Raw genomic sequence first — 25,573 nt, forward strand, 5'->3', positions numbered from 1 at the left:
TGGGAAGCTCCACAGACTGGAAACTAACTGGTTCACAGAGACTCACCTACAGGAGTGAGAGTTCTGAGCCACACATCAAACTCTCACGTGTGAGGATCTGGCACAGGGAGAAAGAGCCCTGGAGCATCTGGCATTGAAGGCCAGTGGGGCTTGTGCACAAGAGCTCCACGGGACTGGGGGAAATGGAGACCCCATTCTTAAAAGGCGCACACAGACTTTCAAGTGCACTGAGTCACGGGGCAGAGCAAAGTCTCCAAGGGAATCTGGGTCAAACCTGACTGCAGTTCTTGGAGGACCTCCTGGGAAAACAGGGGTGAATGTGGCTTGTTGTGAGGGAAGGACATTGAAAGCAAAGCTCTCGGGAATATTCAGCAGCAGTGCCTTTCTCTGGAGGTGGCCATTTTGGGAAAATCTGGCCCCACTCGTCAGCCAGCCGTTGAGAAGCCCCAGGTCAAACAGCAATCCAGGTGGGATCACAGCCCCACCCCTCAGTAAACAGGCTACCTAAAGACCCCTCAGGCACACAGCTGCCTCTAATCCCATCCAGAGACTAAGCCCCACCCACCAGAGGGATTAGAATCAGTGGGCAGGCATCAGCCCCTTCCATCAGGAAGCCTACACCAAGCCCCCATACTGACTTCAGCCACAGGGGGGAGACATCAGAAGTAAGAGAGGGGAGTTCCCGTCGTGGCACAGTGGTTAACGAATCCGACTAGGGACCATGAGGTTGCGGGTTCGGTCCCTGCCCTTGCTCAGTGGGTTAACAATCCGGCGTTGCTGTGAGCTGTAGTGTAGGTTGCAGACGCTGCTCGGATCCCACGTTGCTGTGGCTCTGGCGTAGGCCGGTGGCTGCAGCTCTGATTCAACCCCTAGCCTGGGAACCTCCATATGCCTCGGGAGCGGCCCAAGAAATAGCAAAAAAAAAAAAAAAAAAAAAAGACAAAACAAAACAACAACAACAAAAAAAAGAAGTAAGAGAGGTCACCACACCAAAAACCTATAAAAATGAAAAGACAGAGAACTATAACTCAGATGAGGAAGAAAGAAAAAAAAAAAAACAGAAAAACAGCTAAGCCATGAGGAGATTCTCAGCCTCCAGGAAAAAGACTTTAGACTGTTGATGCTGAAGAAGATGCAAGATATTGGAAATAAACTGGAGGCAAAGATGTATAACTTACAGGAAACACTGACCAAAGAGATACAAGATATCAAACAAAAAGAGATGCAAAATACAATAACTGAAATAAAAAATTCACTAGAAGCAGCTAACAGCAGAATACAGGAGGCAGAAGAACGAATAAGTGAGGTGGAGGACAGATTAGTGGAAATTACGGATGCAGAACAGAAAAGAGAAAAAAGATCAAAAAGAAATGAAGAGAGTCTCAGAGAACTCTGGGACAACGTGAAACGCACCAACATCCATATTATAGGGGTGCCAGAAGGAGAAGAGAGAGAGAAGGGGACAGAAAAAATATTCCAAGAGATAATAGCCGAAAACCTCCCTAACATGGGGAAGGAACCACTCAGTCAAATCCAGGAAGCACAACGAGTACCATACAAAATAAACCCAAGGAGGAATACCCCAAGACACATACTAATCAAACTGACCAAAATTAAAGACAAAGAGAAAATCTTGAAAGCAGCTAGGGAAAAGAAACAAATAACATACAAGGGAACCCCGATAAGGCTATCAGCAGATTTCTCAACAGAAACTCTGCAGGCCAGAAGGGAGAGGCATGATATACTCAACATGATGAAAGGAAAAAACCTCCAATGAAGATTACTCTACCCAGCAAGGCTCTCATTCAGATTTGAAGGAGAAATCAAAACCTTCTCAGATAAGCAAAAGCTGAGAGAATTCAGCAACACTAAACCAGCCTTACAACAAATACTAAAGGAACTTCTATAGGCAGAAAAGAACAAGAGAAGAAGGAAAGGAAAAAGAGCAGCAAAAACAAATCCAAAGTAATTAATAAAATGGCAATAAGAACATACATATCAATAATTACCTTAAATGTGAATGGACTAAACGCCCCAACCAAAAGACATAGACTGGCTGAATGGATACAAAAACAAGACCCATATATATGCTGTCTTCAAGAGACCCACTTCACTTCTAGGGACACATACAAATTCAAAGTGAGAGGATGGAAGAAAATATTTCATGCAAACGGGGATCAAAAGAAAGCTGGAGTAGCAATACTCATATCAGACAAAATAGACTTTAAAATGAAGAATATTTTCAGGGACAAAGAAGGACATTACATAATGATCAAAGGATCAATCCAAGAAGATGCTGTAACAATTTTAAATATCTACGCACCCAACACAGGTTCACCACAATATATAAGGCAACTGCTAACAACCTTAAAAGGAGAAATCGACAATAACACAATCATAGTGGGGGACTTTAACACCCCACTCACAGCAATGGACAGATCAACCAGACAGAAAATCAATAAGAAAACACAGGCCCTGAATGAAGCATTAAACCAGATGGACTTAATAGATATTTATAGGACATTTCATCCAAAAGGAACAGAACACACATTCTTCTCAAGTGCACATGGAACATTGTCTAAGATTGACCATATCCTGGGCTACAAATCCAACCTCAGTAACTTTAAGAAAACTGAAATCATATCAAGCATCTTTTCCGACCACAATGCTATATGACTGGAAATCAACAAGAAAAAAACTGCAAAAAACACAAACACGTGGAGACTCAACAACATGCTACTAAACAACCATTGGATCATGAAGAAATCAAAGAGGAAATTAAAAAATACCTAGCAGCAAATGACAACAAAGATACGACACTCCAAAACCTATGGGATGCAGCAAAAGCCATTCTAAGAGGAAAGTTTATAGCAATACAAGCCCACCTCAGGAAACAAGAAAAAGCCCAAATAAACAAGCTAACTTTACATCTAAAGCAGCTTGAGAGAGAAGAACAGACAAGACCTAAAGTTAGTAGAAGGAAAGAAATCATAAAGATCAGAGCAGAAATCAATGAAATAGAAACAAAGAAAACCATAGAAAAGATCAATGAAACGAAAAGCTGGTTCTTTGAAAAGATCAGCAAAATTGATAAACCCCTAGCCAGACTTATCAAGCAAAAAAGAGAGAGGACTCAAATCAATAAAATTAGAAATAAAAAAGGAGAAGTAACAACAGCCACCACAGAAATACAAAGGATCATAAGAGACTACTATGTGCAACTATATACCAATAAAATGGAAAACCTAGAAGAAATGGACAAATTCTTAGAAAATACAATCTTCCAAGACTAAACCAAGATGAAATAGAAAAGATGAATGGACCCATCACAAGAATTGAAATTGAAACTGTGATTAAAAAACTTCCAACGAACAAAAGTCCAGAACCAGATGGCTTCACAGGCGAATTCTATCAAACATTTAGAGAAGAGCTAACACCTATCCTTCTGAAACTATTTCAAAAAATTGCAGAGGAAGGGATACCCCCAAACTCATTCTATGAGGCCACCGTCACCCTGGTACCAAAACCAGGCAAAGACTCCACAAAAAAAGAAAACTACAGGCCAATATCACTGATGAACATCGATGCAAAAATCCTCAACAAAATACTAGCAAACCACATCCAGCAATACATTAAAAGGATTGTACATCGTGATCAAGTGGGATTTATCCCAGGGATGCAAGGGTTCTTCAATATCCGCAAATCCATCAGTTTGACACACCACATTAACAAACTGAAGAATAAAAACCATATGATCCTCTCAATAGACGCGGAAAAAGCCTTTGACAAAATCCAACACCCATTTCTAATAAAAACCCTTCAGAAAGTGGGCATAACGGGAAGCTACTTCAACATGATAAAGGCCATATATGACAAACCCACAGCGAACATCATTCTCAATGGTGAAAAGCTGAAAGAATTCCCGCTGAGATCAGGAACAAGACAAGGATGTCCGCTCTCACCAATACTCTTCAACATAGTTCTGGAAGTCCTAGCCACAGCAATCAGGGAAGTAAAAGAAATAAAAGGAATCCAGATTGTAAAGGAAGAAGTAAAACTATCACTGTTTGCAAATGACATGATACCATACCTAGAGAATCCTAAAGACTCTACCAGAAAACTGTTAGAGCTCATCCACGAATTTGGCAAAGTTGCAGGATACAAAATCAATACACAGAAATCGACAGCGTTTCTATATACTAACAATGAAAAAGCAGAAAAGGAAATTAGGGAAGCAATCCCATTTACCATCACATCCAAAAGAATAAAATACTTAGGAGTAAACCTACCTAAAGAAACAAAAGACCCATACTCTGAAAACTATAAGCCACTGATGAAAGAAATCAAAGATGACACACATAGATGGAAAGATATACCATGCTCGTGCATTGGAAGAGTTAATATTATCAAAATGACTTTACTACCCAAGGCAATCTACAGATTCAGTGCAATCCCTATCAAATTACCAAGGACATTTTTCACAGAACTTGAACAAAATATTTTAAAGTTTGTTTGGAAGCACAAAAGACCCAGAAGAGCCAAAGACACCCTGAAAAAGAAAAATGGAGCTGGAGGAATCAGGCTCCCGGACTTCAGACTATACTACAAAGCAACAGTCGTCAAAACCGCATGGTACTGGCACAAAGACAGACATATAGATCAGTGGAACAGGATAGAAAGCCCAGAATTAAACCCATGCACTTACAGCCCACTCATCTATGACAAAGGAGGCAAGACGATACAATGGAGAAAGGACAGCTTGTTCAATAAGTGGTGCTGGGAAAACTGGACAGCCACATGGAAAAGAATGAAATTAGAACACTCCCTAACACCATACACAAAAATAAACTCCAAATGGATTCAAGACCTAGATATAAGACCAGACACTATCAAACTCTTAGAGGGAAACATAGGCCAAACACTCTCTGACATAAACAACAGCAACATCTTCTCAGATCCACCTATCAGAGTATTGACAATAAAAAGAAAAATAAACAAATGGGACCTACTCAAACTTAAAAGTTTCTGCACAGCAAAGGAAACCCTAAACAACACAAAAAGACAACCCACAGAATGGGAGAAAATCTTTGCAAGTGAATCCACTGACAAGGGATTCATCTCCAAAATTTATAAACAACTTCTGCAGCTCCATACCAAAAAAACAAACCACCCCATCCAAAAATGGGCAGAAGATCTAAACAGATAATTCTCCAAAGAAGACATACAGATGGCCGAGAAACACATGAAAAGATGTTTAACATCACTCATTATTAGAGAGATGCAAATCAAAACCACTCTGAGGTACCACCTTACACCAGCCAGAATGGCCATCATCCAAAAGTCTACAAACAATAAGTGCTGGAGAGGGTGTGGAGAAAAAGGAACCCTAGTACACTGTTGGTGGGATTGTCAATTGGTGCAACCACTGTGGAAAGCAGTATGGAGATTCCTCAGAAAACTAAACATAGAACTACCATTGGATCCAGCAATCCCGCTCCTGGGCATCTATTCAGAGAAAACCATGACTCGCAAAGACACATGTACTCCAATGTTCATTGCAGCACTATTTACAATAGCCAAGACATGGAAACAACCTAAATGTCCATCGACAGAGGAGTGGATCCAGAAGATGTGGTACATATACACAATGGAATATTACTCAGCCATCAAAAAGAACAAACTACCAGCATTTTTAGCAACATGGATGGACCTAGAAACTATCATGCTAAGTGAAGTCAGCCATACAATGAGACACCAACATCAAATGCTTTCACTGACATGTGGAATCTGAAAAAAAGGACAGATGGAACTTCTTTGCAGAACACATGCTGATTCACAGACGTTGAAAAACTTATGGTCTCTGGAGGAGACAGTTTGGGGGGTGGGGGGATGTGCTTGGGCTGTGGGATGGAAATCCTGTGAAATCAGATTGTTATGATCATTATACAACTACAGATGTGATAAATTCATTTGAGTAATAAAAAAATGAAAAAATTTTTAAAAAGATGTGCTATATATACCCAATGGAATACTACCCATCCATAAAAAAGAACAAAATAATGCCATTTACAGCAACATGGATGGAACTAGAGACTCTAGTGCTAAACGAAGTAAGTCAGAAAGAGAAAGACTAATACCATACGCTTTCCTTATATCTGGAATCTAATATATGGCACAAATGAACCTTTCCACAGAAAAGAAAATCATAGACATGGAGAACAGACTTGTGGTTGCCAAGACAGAGGGGGAGGGAATGGGAGGGGCTGGGAATTTGGGGGTAACAGATGCAAACTATTGCCTTTGGAATGGATAAGCAATGGGATCCTGCTGTGTAGCACTGGGAACTCCGTCTGGTCACTTGTGATGGAGCATGATAACGGGAGAAAAAAAGAATGAATACATGTGGGTCACCTTGCTGTGCAGTAGAAAACTGACAGAACACTGTCAATCAGCTGTAATGGAAAAAATAAACATCATTATTAAAAAAAAGAAATGCAGTCTTACTATAAAACAAGCACTACTCTGAATCACTAGTGTTTTGCATATACTCAATTTAATCATCATAATCAACCTATGAGGTAGGTACTATTGCTGTCTACATTTTGCAGATGAAAAAAATGGAGGTCCGGAGAAGGTTAAAATTTTCCCAGTTGCACAGCTTGTATGTGGCAACACTGGGATTTAAACCAAAATCCATGCTCTTAAACAATACACTGCCTCTGGATACGTTCATTTCCATAGTCCATGGACTCAGAGCATATTTATTAATTTATTCTACAAACACGCTGTTTGCAGAGGGCCTGTTCACAGCCAGGGCCCCTCTTGGGTGGTAGAGGAATGCATTACCGCACTGCTCCATACCTGTCCAAGGCCCCTACCTTCCTTCTCACCTTTCTGCCTCCTCTGCAGCTCCCACATGTCAGCGACAGTGACCTGTGAGCCACCCCTCAGCATCCCCTTGTGCTCTCCAGCCTCGAAATGTTTACTCAAGCGGCAACCAAAAAGCCTCTCCCTCTCCTACTACGCTGGTAAAATTCTCCTCTAAGGCCCAGCCCCAATCCTATCTTCCCCATAAAGCATCCAGAGGTCCTGGATGAAACTTCTTTCCTTGTATTTGTATGTCCCTGTTCTTCTATTACAGCAGCTCTAACGCGTGGTGAGCTTTTTAAGAAAGTGTATCTTTTTAAGAAAGTGTATCTTTTTCATCTTCTATATCCCCAGCACTAATAAATAAATATGTACATAATTTAATAATTTAAATATGTATTTATCACATATATGTATATATACCTATATTTATCATGTATATAAATACATACATTAAACTCAAATATATCATGATATTCACAAACATGTAAAATATAACACTCTTAGTATAATGAGTGCTCTAAAAATGTCTGTTGAAATGCACAAACAACATATGCCCAACTGGGAAACTAACCATAGCCTAGAGAAGACACAGTGTTCCTGTTTTCAAGGCGGTTATGGTCTAATTGTAGACACTATGGAGCAAAGAACCACCACAAATTACTCAGATTGGCAGACAATGAGATGGAGCTGAAACACAATAGGCTTCAGAAGACCCAAAAATTTAGTCCTGGCTCCAGCTTCAACTATGTGAACTTGGACATGCAGTTTTATTCTTCTGAGTCTCAGTTTCATCCTCAGTGAAAGGAGGGTGGATGGGGTAAAGGTTTTTCCCAGCTCCAACAGCTATAACGAGTCTATGAGGAAAGACGGGTGACCACCAAGAACGCTTTCGGAACAGGTGCATCCTGGCAAGCCCTAACTCCTGAGATGAAGGTGCCTCTCTCTTTGCCAACCAACCACGACACGTGATGAAATCAATAAAATGTGCAAGAATACTCTATAGGGAAGGTATTGAAGGAACAGAGAGTGTTGTAATGACAGATGGAATAGAGAAGGGAAGGTCTGAATGGAGCCCCGAAGGGGAGCTGGGAAGGAAGAGACGGTTAGGGTTCACCCGTCCATGAATCTGGCCACCGTTACACCATGATTAGAATGACACCCTCCTGCAGGGCAAAGAAAGTGCCAGGCCTGCTGCCCTTCACTTCGACTGAAATCTCCCCAGAGCTGTCCAACTACTTTCCCTCTGATTCCCTGCATACTGACTAAGCCACATTCTAATGACCGGTTTTGCTCTCCAGCTTCTGGTGCAATGAGATGGAGGAAATTGTCCTGCTTTAGCAGCTGGAATGAGACTTCCTCTTGGGGACAGTCCTATATTCACCAGAGAGAAATCCATTGATTAACCACATGGGTTGAGAATTTGATCCCCAGCAGTAATAATAGTGTTGATCAGCCTTCTAAAGAAGTTGGGGTCTTAATACCTAAAGGGCCTTTGTTTTGTGAGCATTCAATGGGCTTGGGTCCGTAAACTTGACTATGAGTTTGGTTACAAACGAATTTGCTCTGCTCAATTCACTTTTGTGAAGAATCGTTAAATGACAGGAATATTGAAGGTGGGCGCCAGGGAGACCAGCCAAAGACCCTGGGCAGGGGGTGGATTAAAGGGACTTTGCAGAGAACAGACTAATTAACGGGAATTTGAAGTTGTTTGCTTTGAGTACATGATTTCAGTCTCCTCCTCCATCTCCCTATAGGGAATTCAGTCAAGTCTCTGCTACGCTTTCAAAAAAACCTGAAGAGGTTCTAAACTCTGCATCCAGAGCCATTTAATTGAGAGCAAAGGGGAGCAGGAGACATCAGTTTCCCCAGTAGAGAGAGTGGGGCGGGGAGGCCCGGAGCCATGGTCATAAATGCAGCCCCAGCAGAAAGCACCACCTCAGCTCTCTGTGACATCCATGACCCTGGTGGCAATTAGCCTAGACGGCGTCAGTCTCTCAGGGTGATCACCACCAGTGAAGTCATGACAGAGTTTCTAAACTCATCCAGCTGGGAACAGGCAGAAAAGCCCCCTAGCCTCACCATCCTCACTGCAATCTAATTATCCCCTGAAAGACCCCTGGGATCTAAAGGCTTGTCAACAGACACCACACTCACACTCAGTCGTGACCTTGGAATGTTGAATCAAGGCTAGGAGAAGATGGGACGTGACCCCCACAACACCCAGTCCTAAGCTTTTACGTTCCCCCCACACTACTGTTCTCACAAAACTTGCCCTTCTCGGGAGGTCCCATCGTGGCTCAGAAGAAACGAATCCGACTAGGATGCATGAGGATGCAGGTTCGATCCGTAGCCTCGCTCAGTGGGTTAAGGATCTGGCATAGCCATGAGCTGGGGTATAGGCCGGCAGCCATAGCTCTGATTTGACCCCTAGCCTGGGAACCTCCATATGCCTCTGGTGCAGCCCTAAAAAAAAAAAAAGACACCCCCTCCAAAAAAAAATTCCCTTCTCATTCAGAGCACATCACCTGCTGATCAGTTCAACTCCTGCCCCTCGCCACACCAGTGGCATAAGGAGAGCAGTCATTCTCCTAAATGGACAATCTGTCCCCAGCAGTCACCTCAGGACCCGGGAGTCTGCACTCGTGTTCTGCACATAGAAGAGAGCATCGAAGCCTGGAAGGCAGAGAGAGATGAAAGCTGGAACCCCCCAACCTGTTCGCACTCACTCACATCCTGTCCCACCGAAATGACTAATTACCCTCAGAGAGTAAACACGATTACACAGAGGAGGGAGACGAGGCTGAGCCGGGACGGGGGACCCTGGACACCTCACATCTAAGCAAGCGTCTGGCTCTGTGTGTCCTTTTGGCGAGGGAGGACCACACCAGCCCAGGCCAGCAGCCGCAGCAGCTGTGAGGAGACAAGCCGACCTCAAGGAAATAGAAGAGGAAAGAAAAGATGAGGAACACAAATCAAAAAATCCCCAGGAAGGCGCAGCTAGTGCTTTCCTGAGCACGCTCACATCTCCCGCCCAAATGCCTGCACTGAAAGACAAGCCACGATAATGTAAACCAGGTGTTTTCACTTCCTACCATGATGGCTGGCAAGACCATCAATGGAGAATAATAATACCAACAACATCTGAAGCGCATCTGGGTTTAAACTCATAGCAGGCATATTTTTTCTTTCTTCCCCAAGTAGGTGTCTGTTCTGCATCTACATCGTGAGAGCATCGAGGAGACGAGGGCCCGCCATCCTCTTCAGAAACAGCTCCCCCAGCCTTGCGAGTAACACCAGTGCTTTGTTTCTTTAAAGAAAAGAAAACACTGATGACAGGAGATGTTGCCTGAGGGAGGCAACTGGAAGTCTTAAATGGTGGGAGATATGGATGCTCAGAGGTAACCCCAGGCAAACATAAAAAACTAGCAACTTAGGAAGCACCAAAAATAGTCGTTGCCTGGTACATGCTCTCAGACTGGCCTCGTCCATAAAAACGAGCCCCCAAAAATGTCCTCGGGAACAAAGGCAACATTTTTCAGACGTTCAGCCCTCAGAATTGAATAAAAACCCATTCTCTTTTTGAAGCATTTGTCTCCAATCAGCCTGCTGGAAGCTGCAAACTGAGATTCTTCAAAGGCAGGAGGAGAGGGTGGCTTAAGAATTCAACATTGAGGCACAGCCATGCACATAATTCAACTAAGGTTCAGGCAGGCCTCAGAGGGACGCAGATGGGGAAGAAGAGAATAGAGTCACACTTTTATGGCCCTTAGCACTGGTCTCTGGCTCTTTCTAGTTCTGTTTGCTTTTTTTTTTTTTCCTTAGACCCAAACCTGAGGTTTATGGACACTCCCAGGGGAGGGGTCGAATCAGAGCTACAGCCAACACAGCAATGCTGGATCCTTAACCTATTGAGCAGGGCCAGGGATCAAACCCACATCCTCATGGATAGTAGCAGGGTTTGTAGCCCGCAGAGCCACAATGGAAACGACCTCCCTTCGTAGTTCTGCTCTCAACTCTTCAATAAATTCCCTTTGTCCACTCATCTTAATCCTAATTCAGATGCCAGCCCTGGGCCTGTGTCTCCAGAACCCTTCAGTTCTAGGCCCCAGAGCCAACAGGAACATCTCAGCACAAATTCCCAGGAGATGCCCAGACTATGTATTAGCTCATCTGTTTGAACGATTCACAGGGGGGTAGCCGGGCCTTCCAGCCAGCTGTCCCCCTGGATGCAATCAGCCATGGCCTTTTCCACTCAAGTGGCCCGCAGTGAGGAAGGCTTCCTCAAAGCAGACACAAGAGGAGGGAAAAGATTACACTGAACAAGTCTCTTGCTTTTTATTTACTTGACCATGTCCCTGTTTATGTAATCGGCTTGGCGCTATCTTGTCACTAGTTATAAGCCCCATTTACAGGACCACAGGACGTACAGCTAAGCTGGCTTTTTGAAAGAGATCCTTTGCAATTTCAAAGCCCTTAGGCTAAACTAAAACCCACAGCCCCAAGCTTGCCTGGCAAAAAGGCAGGGACATTTTCTGCAAGAGCAGGAAACCCCCCCCACCCTGCGTCCATCTCCTGAGCGTGCCCACCAAGCTGAGAACTCTTCTGGGTAAGAGGCCCGACAGTTCTGGGCAAATAAAAAGACTCCAGGTGTTCACAGGGCAGAGGCAGAGGAACAGGGCAGTGCTTCTCGCAGGGCTGATGCTGGCATGTGAGGCAGAACAACTTTTTGTGGAATGGGACTAAACCCCTCAGTTTAGAGCACTGGCCTCAGCCTAGGAAATGCCCACAGCGCCCCAGACACTGTGACGGCAACAAATCCGAAACACTCCCCACACATTTCTAAATGCCCTCCTGGGGAGGGGGCAGGGGGTACCACCTGGAATGAGACACAACAGGGCAACCTTCCAGTTTGAGAACAGCTATGTTCTGGGACAAAGAAAAGGAACAGATTTATGTCCATCAAAAACAATCGGGTTTGACCTGGGCAGAAACCTTTTTGGAATCAGTTGTAAAACAATACAGCAAAGTGCCAAAGAATGGCTATGACTTTTTGGAGTTATGAGGGTGTGTGTGTGTGGCTTTAATAAATAAGATAACCTTCTTCCTAAAGCAATTTAAAGCATAACCCCACTCAGACACAAGAGAATGGATGAACTGACTGTCTGGCCTTAGGCTTCCACCTGGAGAATTGGCTGTGAAGAGTCCAAGGGACTAGAATGAACGTCCCATATTCTGTTAAAAGACACATAATAATATCATTACTGACAGACACAATTACACAGTCTAATGAGGCACTGTCACATGTTAATAGTAGTTATGGTCATTTTAAAATAATTAACAGTAACGCATAGGCGATACATCATTACCATATGCAAATACATTGCCGTCCTCTAAGCAGACACGTAGAGATGCTGAAGACCTACTTGGAAGAACCTCGCGTTCAGAACCAGCTTTGCCCACACCACTCGTCAGCTCCCTACTGATTTCCTTCCACGCAGGCCCCACCACAATCCCCCTTGATAGGAATAACCAGCAGCCTTCCAAATTTCCCCAGAAACATGGCCAGTTGGGCTTTGCACGGCTACAAAGAGGAAAGTGATATAGGAGCCACACAGGTCTTATTCTGCTTGCTCACCTACTCCCTCCCGACCTGACACTTTACTTGACTCAAACTGTTTAGAAATAAATTTGATTATATCAGGAAAGAGAAGCTGCCCAGGCTCCATGGCCACCCAGAGCAGAAACGCCAAGGCACTGCCTCGTGTTTCAGGAGTTGGGTTGTTGCGCATATTATTTCTCTATAGTCCCAGTCTCGAAACAAAGGCTGGGATGAGTGGGGAGTACCTTGGCACTAGCCAAGCAGGTTTGCTTCCAAATTCCTTCGCTGGCCGGTTTGTGTATTAGGGCAAATATTCAACTTTCCTGAAGATTCTGCAAAGCAGTAGAATAAGCCTAATAAAACCTTCTTTGCCTACTTTGTGAGTCGTGATAAGGCGATCAAAAGGCTTATATATAAAATAGAAAGCATGCTGTTCACTGTGTATGAAACAATAATGACGGCTGCTGGTGACACAGTAACACTGAGCCCACAGTTTTACTGAAGGCACCCCAAAGGTGAGGCTGCTTCCTGGGTTTGAGGAAGTTGGGAATCTTTGAGGCAGTATGACCTAAATCCTCCCACATTTATCAAGCACTCATTGTATGCACACAGCCAGGGATGGGGAAACACAACAATGACTGGATACAAACAGTAGGGTACCAGAACATGCCACCCCCACCACCACCAAAATATGCCCAAATATGTCTCTTTGGCATATAGGTTATTTTGAGCTAAAGGCCTTTTAGAACAAATTCAGTAACCACTCTAAAAACAGGGCATAGTTATCCTTTTGCTAAGAAAATTTACATTTATAAAGGAAGTATCCTTTTGTAAAACAGGGCATAGTTATCCTTTTGCTAAGAAAATTTACATTTATAAAGGAAGTATCCTTTTGTAAAGATGTCTTGCTTTCACAGCTCTTAGGACGGAGAAGGAACCAACTGCACAACAAACCTTACGAAACAACCTCAACCGTGTTTACCGTGGTTTTCTTGATCACTGTCTCACAACATGCCTCTCCCATGCGAAAGCCCAAAACCACCTTGTTTTCATTTTTTAAGTTGGTATAGAAACTCAAGTTAACCAGCCTTCTGGGTCACCAATCACAGGTGCTCCTATGTGTACACACACACACTGCCCATGTTAATAAACTTGGGTTTGTTTCTCTCTTGTTAATCTATCTTTGGCCAGTCTCATACACAAAGCCCCAGCTGGAGAATCTCTAGAAACTTCTAATTGGAAGCACTCTGCCTGATGCAGTTTGGGGTGTTTAGTCTGACCATTCAGGGAATCCCAGAAAATCATAACACTCGCTACTGCTGAGATACTAGCTGCTCTGAGTCATTCATATGGACGCACAGACTGTCGGCGCTGGAAAAGGAATCCAGATTTCTCATTTTGGAGATAATAAAACTGAGGCCCAGATTAGTGAAGAAGCTCATTCCTCAAATAAGAAAGCTTTCTCCTGAAAGTGGCCTCCTTTATAAATCCTCAAATGAGTAGGTGATATTTGAATGCCGAATGATACCGCAAGGCAGATGAGCATTAGTTTAAACGCTGCCGACTGACAGATCTGCCCATCAGTCATAACCGGACACCTCAGGAGAGTCCTCCTTTAGAAAAGGACTTGGGAATAACACGACCGGAATTTACAGCTGAACCAACCCTGCCTCAACCTGTCCTTTCCCTGGCTGCTAAGGTTCCAGGTCTCAATCCGAAGCCCGCATCAGAATCTCGACTCCAAGGCTTTACTGGGGCCACCCCCAGGGTTTCCGGGTAGGTCTGGGGTGGGGAGTGAGAAAGTGCACTTCCAACCAGCTCATGCTGATGCCGGGGAGGGGTACCAGACTGTGACAACATGTGCTAAGACGAGGAGGGCCCCGACCCATTTAATGCATAGAAATTTTAGGAAAACTGGTCACTGCTTTCATCAGTCTTTTATATAGTGCTACGAGCTGAACTGTGGCCCCCATCTGCACCCCACCCCGAAATGTCCTATGTGGAAGCCTTAACTCCCGTACCCCAGACCTCAAAATGGGACTCTATCTGGAGATAGAGCGTCTCAAGAGGAAATTAAATTAAAGCAAGGCGCCATCCGTAGGCCCTAGCCTGATGAGCACTATCACAAGAGGAGGCCGTTAGGACACAGACTCGCACAAGACCGAGGGAGGACCCAGTAAGAAGGCAGCATCTAGAAGCCAAGGAGAGAGGCTTCAGGAGACACCAACCCTGCCAAGACCTTGGCCTTGGCCTTCCAGCATCCAGAACTGTGGGGAGTACACCTCTGCGGTTTAAGCCACCCGCCTGCGAGGTTTGCTATGGCAGCCCCTGCAAACTAATACTCACGGGCGGTGGGAAGGCACATTTTACACCAGGAACCAGGTGGAGAAATCCTTCCTCAAGCCTCTCCAGCCTCCCCACCTCATCTAGTCACCACTCCATAGAACCAGAGTAGTGACCTTTCTCCCACATGGTGTTTTTGTGAGGATTAAAAAAAAAAAAGAAAAAAGAAAAAAAAGGAACGTATAAGAAAGTGTTTTCTAAATTGCTAATTTCTCAGCTCTGGCTCTGAATAATTAAAAATCCAAAAACCCGTCACCTATCTGAAAGCCCTGGAAAGTTGCAGAACTGCCCAGAAGCACCAAGATCCAGAGACCCAGGAAAAGGCATGGAAATGAACCCAACACTTCAGGAGCTGGTATTGAAGTAGTTTTGAGCGAGAGGTTGAGAATCAATGCAGAGCTTTGGGCAACCGCTCAGGACCCGGGAAATAAACACTGGGGTTGGGGCCAAAACGCCAGAGAGAAGGGAGATCAGAGAGGGAGCCCAGGCTCTTCAATGGTTCTGCCCTTCAGTCTTTTGACAATTTTTTTTTTTTGACCGCGCCGGAGGTATATAGACCTTCCCGCACCGAGCCTCTGCTGCGACAACATCAGATGCCTAACCCACTGCCCCACAGCGGGAACTCTTATCTGACAATTCTTAAACTCCAGAGGCTAGAAGCTCACAGACCCAGCTAAAGGCAGCTGGCAAGCCCAGTGGAGCTTTTAGGTCTCAAGGTGCTAGGAAAACAAAAACGGGAGTTTGGGATCCACCTAGACAGGGGCACTGACAAAACCGTCGGCGGGTGCGTGGATGCTGGGAGGATCCAGAAGATGAACCCGGGCAAGAACACCGCAGCCCAGTCCGAAATCTGCTTTCAGGCTAACGGAGGGAGGCAGCGGGACTCACCTCTTGCAGCCTCCAAGAGAAATGGGGGAATCCTCTTCGGAAGAAGGGTACGTCTTTCTGCAATGTTTTACCCATAATCTCTGGTGATCAAAGAGGAGCAGGTGAAACCAGGTAATGATTGCTCATATCCATTCCACCTGCCTTAGCTCGTCAAGGTCGTTTAAAGGCTCACAGGTCCTCCAAGCGGCCTGGCACACTGCCTAAACAAAAAGATGTTTGTTTGCTGGAGGTGTTGCCCAGGAACTTGGCGTCATCGGAGTCCTATTTGAGCTGAGCGGGTTAAGACTGGTTAGGACCACCACCCTCCAACTGGGCCTGCGCGAGTGTCCGCTCCGCGACCTTTTGACGCCAGAGGGCCCAAGACTCCGCCCCCCAGCTTGAGCGCGGAGGCCTGGGGCTTATTGCGCCTGCGCAGATGTGGACTGCACACCTTTTTCCGATCACTTCTCCTCAGGCTCTCCGTGCTCCTCGCGCCTCACACCTACCGCTGCCTTAGACGCCCTCGCTTCATTAATTCTTTAGCGCACACATACCCGGAGCCCCTCACCCTGCCGGTGTACCTGAGGCTTGTTTTCCCATCTCCTCGCTTCGCTCTTGGGAATAAACGCTCTCTGCATCTGTACCTCGGCGTTTTGACTTGCTGCTCATTGGGGGGAAAAGAACTGGGTTCGGCAACAGGCATAGCAAAAACCAGGAGCAAGAGAGAAAAACAGGCAATAGAAACAGCCCCACAGGTGGCTCGTTTTTGACCCTGATGATCTGACTGGATGAGGAGACACAAGCTTTAAAAAGCTGTGGTATTGTATTCAAGAAAAGATAGATGTAAGTCAACCACACTTCAAAACTTAGAGATACCAGCAGAAATTGGCAGAACACTGTGACCAACTATAATTTTTTAATTTTTATTTTTAAAAAGAGCATTTTCTCAGAGAAGTGGACCCACTAAAAAAGAAATGGAAATTTTAGAACTAAAAGATACAATTGAAATTAGGAACTCAATAGATAAGTTTAACAACAGTTTGTAGAGCTGTGGAGAGGACTAGTGAACAGATACATAAATCACCGTTTGTGGGGATGTAAACTGGTAATAGCCACTGTGGAAAACGGTATGGAAATTTCTCCAAAAACTAAAAGTCGAACTACCATATGCCCCAGCAATTCCACTCCTTAGTATATATAAAAAAAAGAAAAAAAAAGGAAAAAGAAAACAGAAACGCTAATTTGAAAAGAAACACCCCAATGTTCATAGCAGCATTATTTACAAATGCCAACTTGTGGAAACAACCTAAGTGTCCATCAACAGATGAATGGATGAAGAAGATGTGGTATAATAAATACAATAGAATACTACTCAGCGTTAAAAAAAAAAAAAGGAATAAAATATTGCCATTTGCAGTAACACTGATGGACTTGGAGAGCATCGCACCAAGAGATGATAAATTCTGTAGGATATCACTTATATGTGGAATCTAAAAAAAGTCCAATTCTATGTGGAATAAAACAAAAAAGAAGCAGACTCACAGATGAAGAGAATAAATTAGTGGTTACAGGGTGGAGGAGAGAAAGGGAAAATGGGGGAGAGGGAAATGGAGAGAGAAGGGAGAGGAGGGAAATGGGGAGGAAAGGGGGAGAGGGGAAGAGGGAAGTGGGGGGGGAAGGGGGAGGGTGAGATGGGGAGGCAAGGGGAAAAGGGAAATGAGGGAGGGAAAGGGAGAGGAGGAAGGGAGGAGAGAGAAAAGAGGGAAGGGAAAAGAGGGAACAGGGCAATATGGGGGTGGGGCAAAGAGGGGCTATCATGGGATTATGTGTAATCATGTGTGTAAAACTTTTGGAAATTGTAAAGCACTATAGAATTTAAAGACATTCCCCAAAAAAGGTAAAAAAAAAAAAAAAAAAGCACTACCATGGCAAGGCCGGATCCATGACCCCCTGAGCGAGGCCAGGGATCTAACCTGCAACTTCATGGTTCCTAGTCAGATTCGATTCTGCCGCGCCATGGTGGGAACTCCAGAATCTGCAATTTTCTAAAGCAAGGTTTCTTATCCTGGGGTCCGTGGATCCCCACAAGGGGTTCATAGACAATTCAAGGGATTCAAAAATTGGGGGAAAAGATTTTTTATTCTCATTTTCACTCACTTCTAACTGAAATTTAGCATTTTCTGCTATTCCGAATATAAACAATAGACCACAGTAGTATAAGCAGTAACTGTGACTTTGTCACCAACAAAAATCACATATCACATACAATTGTTTTAAATCATACAATTTTGTTTTAAAACAAAATGCTGTTTACACATATTGCAATTTTGAAATCGCAGTGGGTATTAGATCTGCTACTAGATCTTATTCGATGCACTTAGTAGAGGAGGGAATATATTATTATGCAGTAAATTTGGTTTTTAAAAATATTTTTATAAATATATTTTAATATAATTGGTTTCCTTTGTAATTCAGTATTCTTTTATTTTATGCATATAAAGACATTCTGAGAAGTGCAAACATTTCAATCACCTGACAAAAGTATTTTTTTTTTTTTTAAAGTTAAGAACCCCTGATCTAAAGGAACATTGGTCAGTTTCTCAAATTTTACTTTGTTGAGTAAAGAGAGACTTTAAAACCATAGAAAAACAGAGAGGGTTAGAAGTCCAAAAAGGGATTAGGAGTGATTGTACTGATCAATTAACTTAAAGGATCAAGGCAAAGTACATGTAAAAGATGTTTTTGTTTTTAGGCTCCTAATTTCTGAACAACTCATTAAACTGGGTTCCTCAATTGAGACTTTCAATGCTATTTCCCCCTCTCAAGTCCCCTTTCCTCCTCCTTGGCATATCTTCTATGGAAAGCACCTCCTGCAGGCAGCCAGCATCAGCGAGCAAAACCAGGTTCCTCCAGCTCTCAGCCTCCACCGTCTGAGGATCCTCACAAAGAATGTTATCTAAACACTAAGACTCACTAATGAGCATTCAATTCAGCTTTTCCAAAATCTTATCAGCTTCCCACCCCCACTGCAACCAAAGCTCACTCAGACCTCACATCATTACTCAACTAGTTCAAACCAAAGGCTCCTCTACTCCGCAATTGAAGCGTCCCTGCTTTACCTTAAGTTGGCTTCAGTTTGAGATATATACATGGTATATACAAACATACATACATACATACACAGAGATTTTATATATATAAGCACATATATATACAATTTCTACTCAGGAAAAATTCAACTGATCAAGAAAATATATGAAGAATAGAAAGAAAGCAATACCTTTTCACTGTTGTCTCTTTTTGTCAGCTTCTGAATATGAAGTTTGTATTAAAGCTAAATTTTTCCTCATAAATCAGCTTTTCTGCATCCAATAAGAAACTAATGCCTATTTAGAAATTGGTAGCCATGTTTAAAGTACTTATATGAAGGAGTTCCCATCGTGGCTCAATGGTTAACGAATCTGACTAGGAACCATGAGGTTGCCGGTTCGATCCCTGGCCTCGCTCAGTGGGTTAAGGATCCCGCATTACTGTGAGCTGTGGTGTAGGTAGCAGACTCAGCTCAGATCCCGTGTGGCTGTGGCTGTGGTGTAGGCCGGCGGCTACAGCTCCAATTGGACCCCTGGCCTGGGAACCTCCATATGCTGTGGGAGCGGCCCTAGAAAAGGCAAAAAGACAAAAAAAAAATAATAATAATAATAATAATAAAGTACCTATATGAAGAATCAAACTGTGACATAGATAATATAAAATATAACAGAAAAGTAATATATATATATATATATATATTTTTTTTTTTTTTTTGTCTCTGCCTTTTCTAGAGCCACACCCGTGGCATATGGAGGTTCCCAGACCAGGGGTCCAATTGGAGCTGCAGCCGCCGGCCTACGCCAGAACCACAGCAACGCGGGATCTGAGCCACATCTGCGACCTACACCACAGCTCACAGCAATGCCAGATCCTTAACCCACTGAGCGAGGTCAGGGATCAAACCCGCAACCCCATGGTTCCCAGTCAGATTCGTTAACCACTGAGCCATGACAGGAACTCCAGAAAAGTAATATTTATTTGAGTTGAAAATTCTATTGTATGCAGAGAAGGGGGCGGAACTGACCTCTTATGAACATTTATCCACCTAAAGCCAAAGAAAATAGCCCAGAAAGAAACATGCCGAATTAGGGGGAAACCCAGCCACAAACCACCTTCCAAAATGTGTCCATCCATCCTTCTTTGGTGGTGGCTCTCAAAACTGGCCCTTTTCCATCCTCTCACCATCCCTGTGGTGTGTGCCTATCACCTCACCCCTGTACCCCGGAATCAGGCTCCCACAGAGCCTTCCTGCCACATCCATCCTCAGAGCCATCCCTCCCCAGGAGCAGAGCTGCTTGCACCCAAGTACTTCCTTGCAGAGATGGAGAGAAGCCTGGCTGCTTTCATTCTTTGCATTTTCTAATACATTATTCAAAAGAGGAAGAATGAGAAGGAGGAGATAAGAAAGAAAGGAGGAGAATATACAGCAAAGAGTTAGCAAGCAAGCTTGACTGCTGTCTTTGGAGAGAGGCCCGTTTGCCAGGTTGGTCCCTGGCTGGCATCTGGGAAACTTGGATTTCTGGAGATTCCTACCATTCCCTGAGAAGAGTGGCTCATTATGCCTAAGTCGGTTGTACCAACAGTGTGGTTTGTGCTTTCCTTCTGGGGCTGAGAATTTGGGAACATACCAGTCAAATGTGCTTACGTGACCAACCTCCTCCAGTCAAAATCTGGGACTCCAGGTCTCCAACAGGCTTCCCTGATAAACACAATTTCATGTGGGTTGTCACAACTTGCTGCTGGGGGAATTAAGCATGTCCTATGTGACTCCGCTGGGAGAAAACATTTGGAAGCTTGTCCATGGTTCCCCCAGACTTCACTCTGTGCACCTTTTCCTTTTGCTGCATTTGCTTTGTATCCTTTCACTGTAATAAATCATAGCTGTGAGTATGACTTTATGCTGGGTCCTGGGAGTCATCCTAGGGAATCATTGAACCTGGGCTGGTCTTGCATACCCCTGGGATAGAGAAGAAAAAAATATTGAAAAAGGGAAGTCACATTGTGGGGTTATCTTCAAATGTTTCTTGATGTTTTTTAAATATAATTTTACAAATCAACACATACAGTAAATACAAAATAATTTTGCTAGTCATGTGATAACTAAAACATTTATAAAGCATACACATTAATTCAGCCTGCACTAGAAGAAATGTGGTCCAGTGCTGAGTCCAGAGAGCCTCTGGTGCCTAGTTTGCCAGCCTTTCTTAGCTGTGGAGCCCTTGGTTAAAATGAAACCTTTCACGCAAGTCAGGAGAATGAAGTTCCTCTGGTTAAAGACTTGCTCAGCTTCCTCCTTTGAGGCCCCAGAAGAACTCAGAACCCCAGAACCTAGAGGAGGACTGGCTGAAAATAGCTGATTGGATTCATCCTTTGATTTGCAGGTGAGAGAGCCCAGGCTCAGACCAAAATGAAGATTTGGAAATGAATTCAACCTTTCCCAAAGCATTTTTAATACCAACAAACGAAGAAATGAATGAAGGCCCTCTTGATAAGCCTCCTTTTTTAACCTCTCTCTAGTTATTTTTCTAGCCTTGCCTGCCCTCCTAGACTGCCTCCCTGACCTTTCTCTTGCAAGACCTCAAAGCATGTCCTACCACACACAACCGACATATTCAGTGGGTAAGCTTTGGGGTCAGCCTAGTGAGTGCCATTCCCACCCTTGGGGACAATATTTGGCAAACCACTAGGGTGCCCAAGCCACAAAAAGTTTTAGAACTCTAAGAGGGGAAGAGCAAGTGGGAAGAGCATGGCATGACCGTGTGAGTGACCAATGGGTGACTATGCAGGGCCACAGAACCCACGACTCAGACCTAACCAGCCTGTGACCGCAAGACAGCATCATACAGTCACCCACTGTATCTGCAGGCTCCAAATCTGCGGATTCATTCAACCACAAATTAAAAATAGTCACACAAAAAAATTTCAGGAAGTTCCAAAAAGCAAAGCTTGAATTTGCCTCACACTGGCAACTCTTTACATCGCATTTACATTGTAGTAGGTATGATGAGTACTCGAGAGATGATTTAAAGTATTCGGATGATGTCCATAGATTATACACATAATACTGATGCATTTCATCTAAGACTTGAGTTTCTAGGGGTTTTGATATCCACCAATCCCGCAAAGAATGACTGCACTTCCTTCCTTTACACAAACCATCACAGCGGGAGCCTCACTGCACTTGACCGCAGGCAAGCCAGCCTTTTACCAGGTTCTCTTCCCCAAATCCCTTTGGGAATCCCCAGGGACTGCCCACATGTTCCACAAATCCGCCCTGCTTATCACTTGCTACTGCCACCACGGTCTGACTCTAGCAGTGCCCAAGCCACTACTCCTTGCTGCCCTGAAATCTATTCTCCAGGCAGTTGCTGTTGCCTTAATGTCACCCCAGGCCTGGGCACAAACCTTCTCTTAATTCCCCCCAGTGTCAGTTAATAGTGGACTATAACGTTTGAGACTTAATAAAAGGTAAGGGCGTGACCAAAGAGAACGGCAACTCCAAGAACCTAACACTAGATACTCCATGTGGCTGCTGTTCAAGTTCATGGGCCCCAGGCCAAGAGTCATGATCTCAGTGGCTGGTCTTGGGCTTATTTTTCAGGAGTCAGTTCTCCCCATCACCCAAAGTCTAAGCCCAACCTCCCCAAGATCAAAGAGAGGAGAGATTTTCCTAGGAAAAAAAATCTGCAGAAATTTATTTCCATCTACTACGAAGACAAACTTTTAAATCATTAGACCTCTTGCCTCAAATTTCTCCACTTATGCAGAGGAGCATAGAATTACCATGTGATCCGCAGTCCCATGGGTATATATCCAAAGAAACTGAAAGTGGGGTCCTGAAGACTTAGCTGTGCTCCCACGTTCACTGCTGCATTATTCATAGTAGCCAATGGATAAAGTGTGGCAGATGCATGAAACGGAATAGTATTCAGCCTTAAAAAGGAAGGAAATTCTGACATGAGCTGCAACAGGAATAAACCTTGAAGACATTATGTCAAGCAAATAAGCCAGGAACAAAAGGACAAATACTGTGGGATTCCACTTACACGAGGGAGCTAGAACAAATTCAAAGAGGCAGGAAGTGGAATGGTGATAGCTGGGGGGAAGGGGAGGGGGGTGGGAAGGTAGGATGGGAAGCTGTTGTTTAACGGGTATGGAGTTTCAGTTTGGGAAGATGAAAAGTTCTGGGATGGAAAGTGGTGATAGTTGCTCAGGCACATGAATTTACTTAATACCACTGAACTGTGCACTTAGAAATGGTTTAGATGGTATATTTATGTGTTTTCTACAATCTTTTAATGTTTAAAAAAAATAAATACATGGTGGGGGGGGGTGCCAAAGGGGAAGGGAGAACCACCTTGCTCCCCAGTCTCAGACAGAAAGCTCTCAACAAATGCATCTGTCCTCATAGAATGTGAGGTTTGGGGGGGACCTTTGAGCCACTGTACCAGGGAGACTCTGATGGCAAAGAAGAGAGGCAAGTCAGGTTATCTCAGTAAAGACACAAGGGGAAGGAATGAGTGTGGAAAACTACAGCTCAGTGCCCTCCGATAGAACTTTCTACAGCCAAGGAAATGTGCTCTGCAGGGGTGGGGGTGAGGGGCCCACATGCCACCTGTGGCCACTGAGCACTTCGAGCGACAACTGTGACGGTGGAGTTGGATTTTCCATTTTGTTTTAATTATTCTAGTTTCCATAGCCACAGGTGCCAGGTGGTTATACCGGCTGGCACAGGTCTGTGCTGCCACAGCCCCGGGCCCTGTTTGAAAAGTATAGCAATTCCTCAGTAACAACTGCAGGGGGCACGCCCGAGAGCAGGAGGGCCTTCTGAAGCAGGCCCACCCAGCGTCTCCCAGAATCTCCTCAAATCCATCTATGCACCAGCAGCTCCTCACTGACAAAGCATCCTGTTTAAGTCTTTGGACTGTTCCATTAGAAAGGCTTTTCTTCATGAGTGACTGAAACCAGTCAAAAAAGGAAGATCTTGAACGAATGCCTAAAAATGAAAGAACTAGAGCAAAGTCTCCCGCCTTTCCATCATTCTTTGCACAGCAAGGTGAGCTGATGGGTTGCTCCAAGACAGACCTGGCTTATACATGTATGGGGGTTGGCCCACACCATTCCCAATATTGAAAAGTTGGGATATTTGACCTAAAAATCCAGATCTCAGACTCCCTTTTTCATAAACAGGAAGTCCAGCGATGCTGGGCCTGCAGTCCTGCCCAGCAGCCCTTGGGACTGAGTCACTGCCCCCCGGGGACCTCGGCGCACAGTCTTCGTGAGTCATGGTCCCCCCACAAGGCCTATCCACTCATTCCCAAGATGGGCCTGGTCCCCAGAAGCATTTGCGTTCGAGGAATCACATGGAAAGAATCTGTTATAAGTCTCTCACGCACCCCCAGCCTGCCTGAGGGCAAAGAAAGTCTTATTCCTCTTTATCTTCCTAACACCTCAAGTCTTGAACATAGTAGGTGCTTGTGACATAGTCATTAAACTGAATTGAGATTTGAAAAAAGAATTCTGAACCACACAATGTCCCTAACTGTTTTTCTAACCTAGAGAGGAGAAATGGCCCCAGTGTCATGGTGGGAACAAGAAATGTGTCCCTGGGCCTTGCTTTCCTCTCAACTCTGGTTTACCTGTGGTCTCAAAGGACGTTGTTAGGACAGGGTCATACCTCCAGGGTGGTCCTGCAGCGTGGACCCCCTGAAGTCACCAGGCTCGCAAGGTTCCAACACAGCAGCCTTCCCTGCGGGGTGCCCAGCATCCTCCAGAGCGCACAGCCACTGCCCAGGCAAGGGAAGCCATAAAAGGTTGTGAGAGCTATTTTTAAACTTCCAAAGACCATACTGTATATTGATAATGGGAGCCTCTAAGTGCCCCAGTGTTATGGCCCCAGTCAGCACGCCATCTAAATGCTGAAGATAATAATCTTGCCTTTAATAGTAGCCCCTTGAAAAGAGCCCTGTTCAATGCAGTGTTGCATTAAATGGAAGTGCTTTTGAATAGGCAAGGCTCTATTTCTTTATGAAGAAAATCTCTGTGAATCACCATCTCCCCGCAGTGACACATTCGCGTATCAACTGGATGCTTCACTGGTTTTTTTGTGTAAAAGCTGAAGCTGAAAATATTTCACTAAATATAAATATCCCTATATGGTTGTAGCTTATTTTCTGCCTACTTTCTCCCTCTTATTCATTCCCTTTCTCTTGCTGAGCTCTTACACCTACCATTTAGGAGCTATCTCTTCTTTTTTATACCTCGTCTCGTTTTCAGTGTTTGTTGAAGACCTAGTGTAACCACAGAGTCCTCTTCATGGTTTGGAGAGCCTGGCCATAAATCTCAAATATTATAATCACCACTGACTGAGCGTGTACTGGGGGCCAGGTATTAGATCAGGAACATGCTTTTATATGCATGAAGATATTCCATGTTTAATTGTAGAATTAAAACCTGAGCAGCATGGAAGCTGTAGCCAAATTATCACGCAATTATCAAATAATAAAGCAAAGCCAAGAGATATGCAGAAAAAAGTCACTTTTTTTTTTTTTTTGGCCACAGGAACTCCCGCATGTTATTTAAATGCCTGTAAGAGGTGCATGGTCCTAAGAGATAAACATTTTGTGGGAGAAAAAATTGATGCAGGTTAATTTTCAGTTCACAAAGGTCCTTCAGAGTTAAAGATGGAAAAGACATTTCTGCTACTCTGAGAGCTAAAGAAATACAAAGTCCAATCAATTCATCACCATGATGGGGTCTATGGACTGCAAAGAGGCTCCACATACAAGTTCCATCAGGGTTACA

The 25,573-nt window shown here is 44.2% G+C and overlaps 1 long non-coding RNA gene across 2 annotated transcripts in view; it reads right to left on the reverse strand.

Moving 5' to 3' along the window:
• The window catches only part of LOC110261780 (uncharacterized), a 537,063-nt gene extending 521,046 nt beyond the window's left edge, over window positions 1–16,017 (reverse strand). For both annotated transcript variants that reach the window (XR_014809602.1, XR_002346317.2), the window contains exon 1: window positions 15,701–16,017. This is a non-coding gene — a long non-coding RNA (uncharacterized LOC110261780). The remainder of the gene's footprint in view (window positions 1–15,700) is intronic.
• Between the last annotated feature and the right edge of the window lie 9,556 nt (window positions 16,018–25,573).

The sequence above is a fragment of the Sus scrofa genome, chromosome 7, assembly GCF_054392235.1.
Source record: "Sus scrofa isolate SSC_HxYL_T2T_F1_AM1 chromosome 7, Sscrofa_HxYL_maternal_Yorkshire_Landrace_v2.0, whole genome shotgun sequence".
Taxonomy (NCBI): Eukaryota; Metazoa; Chordata; class Mammalia; order Artiodactyla; family Suidae; genus Sus; species Sus scrofa.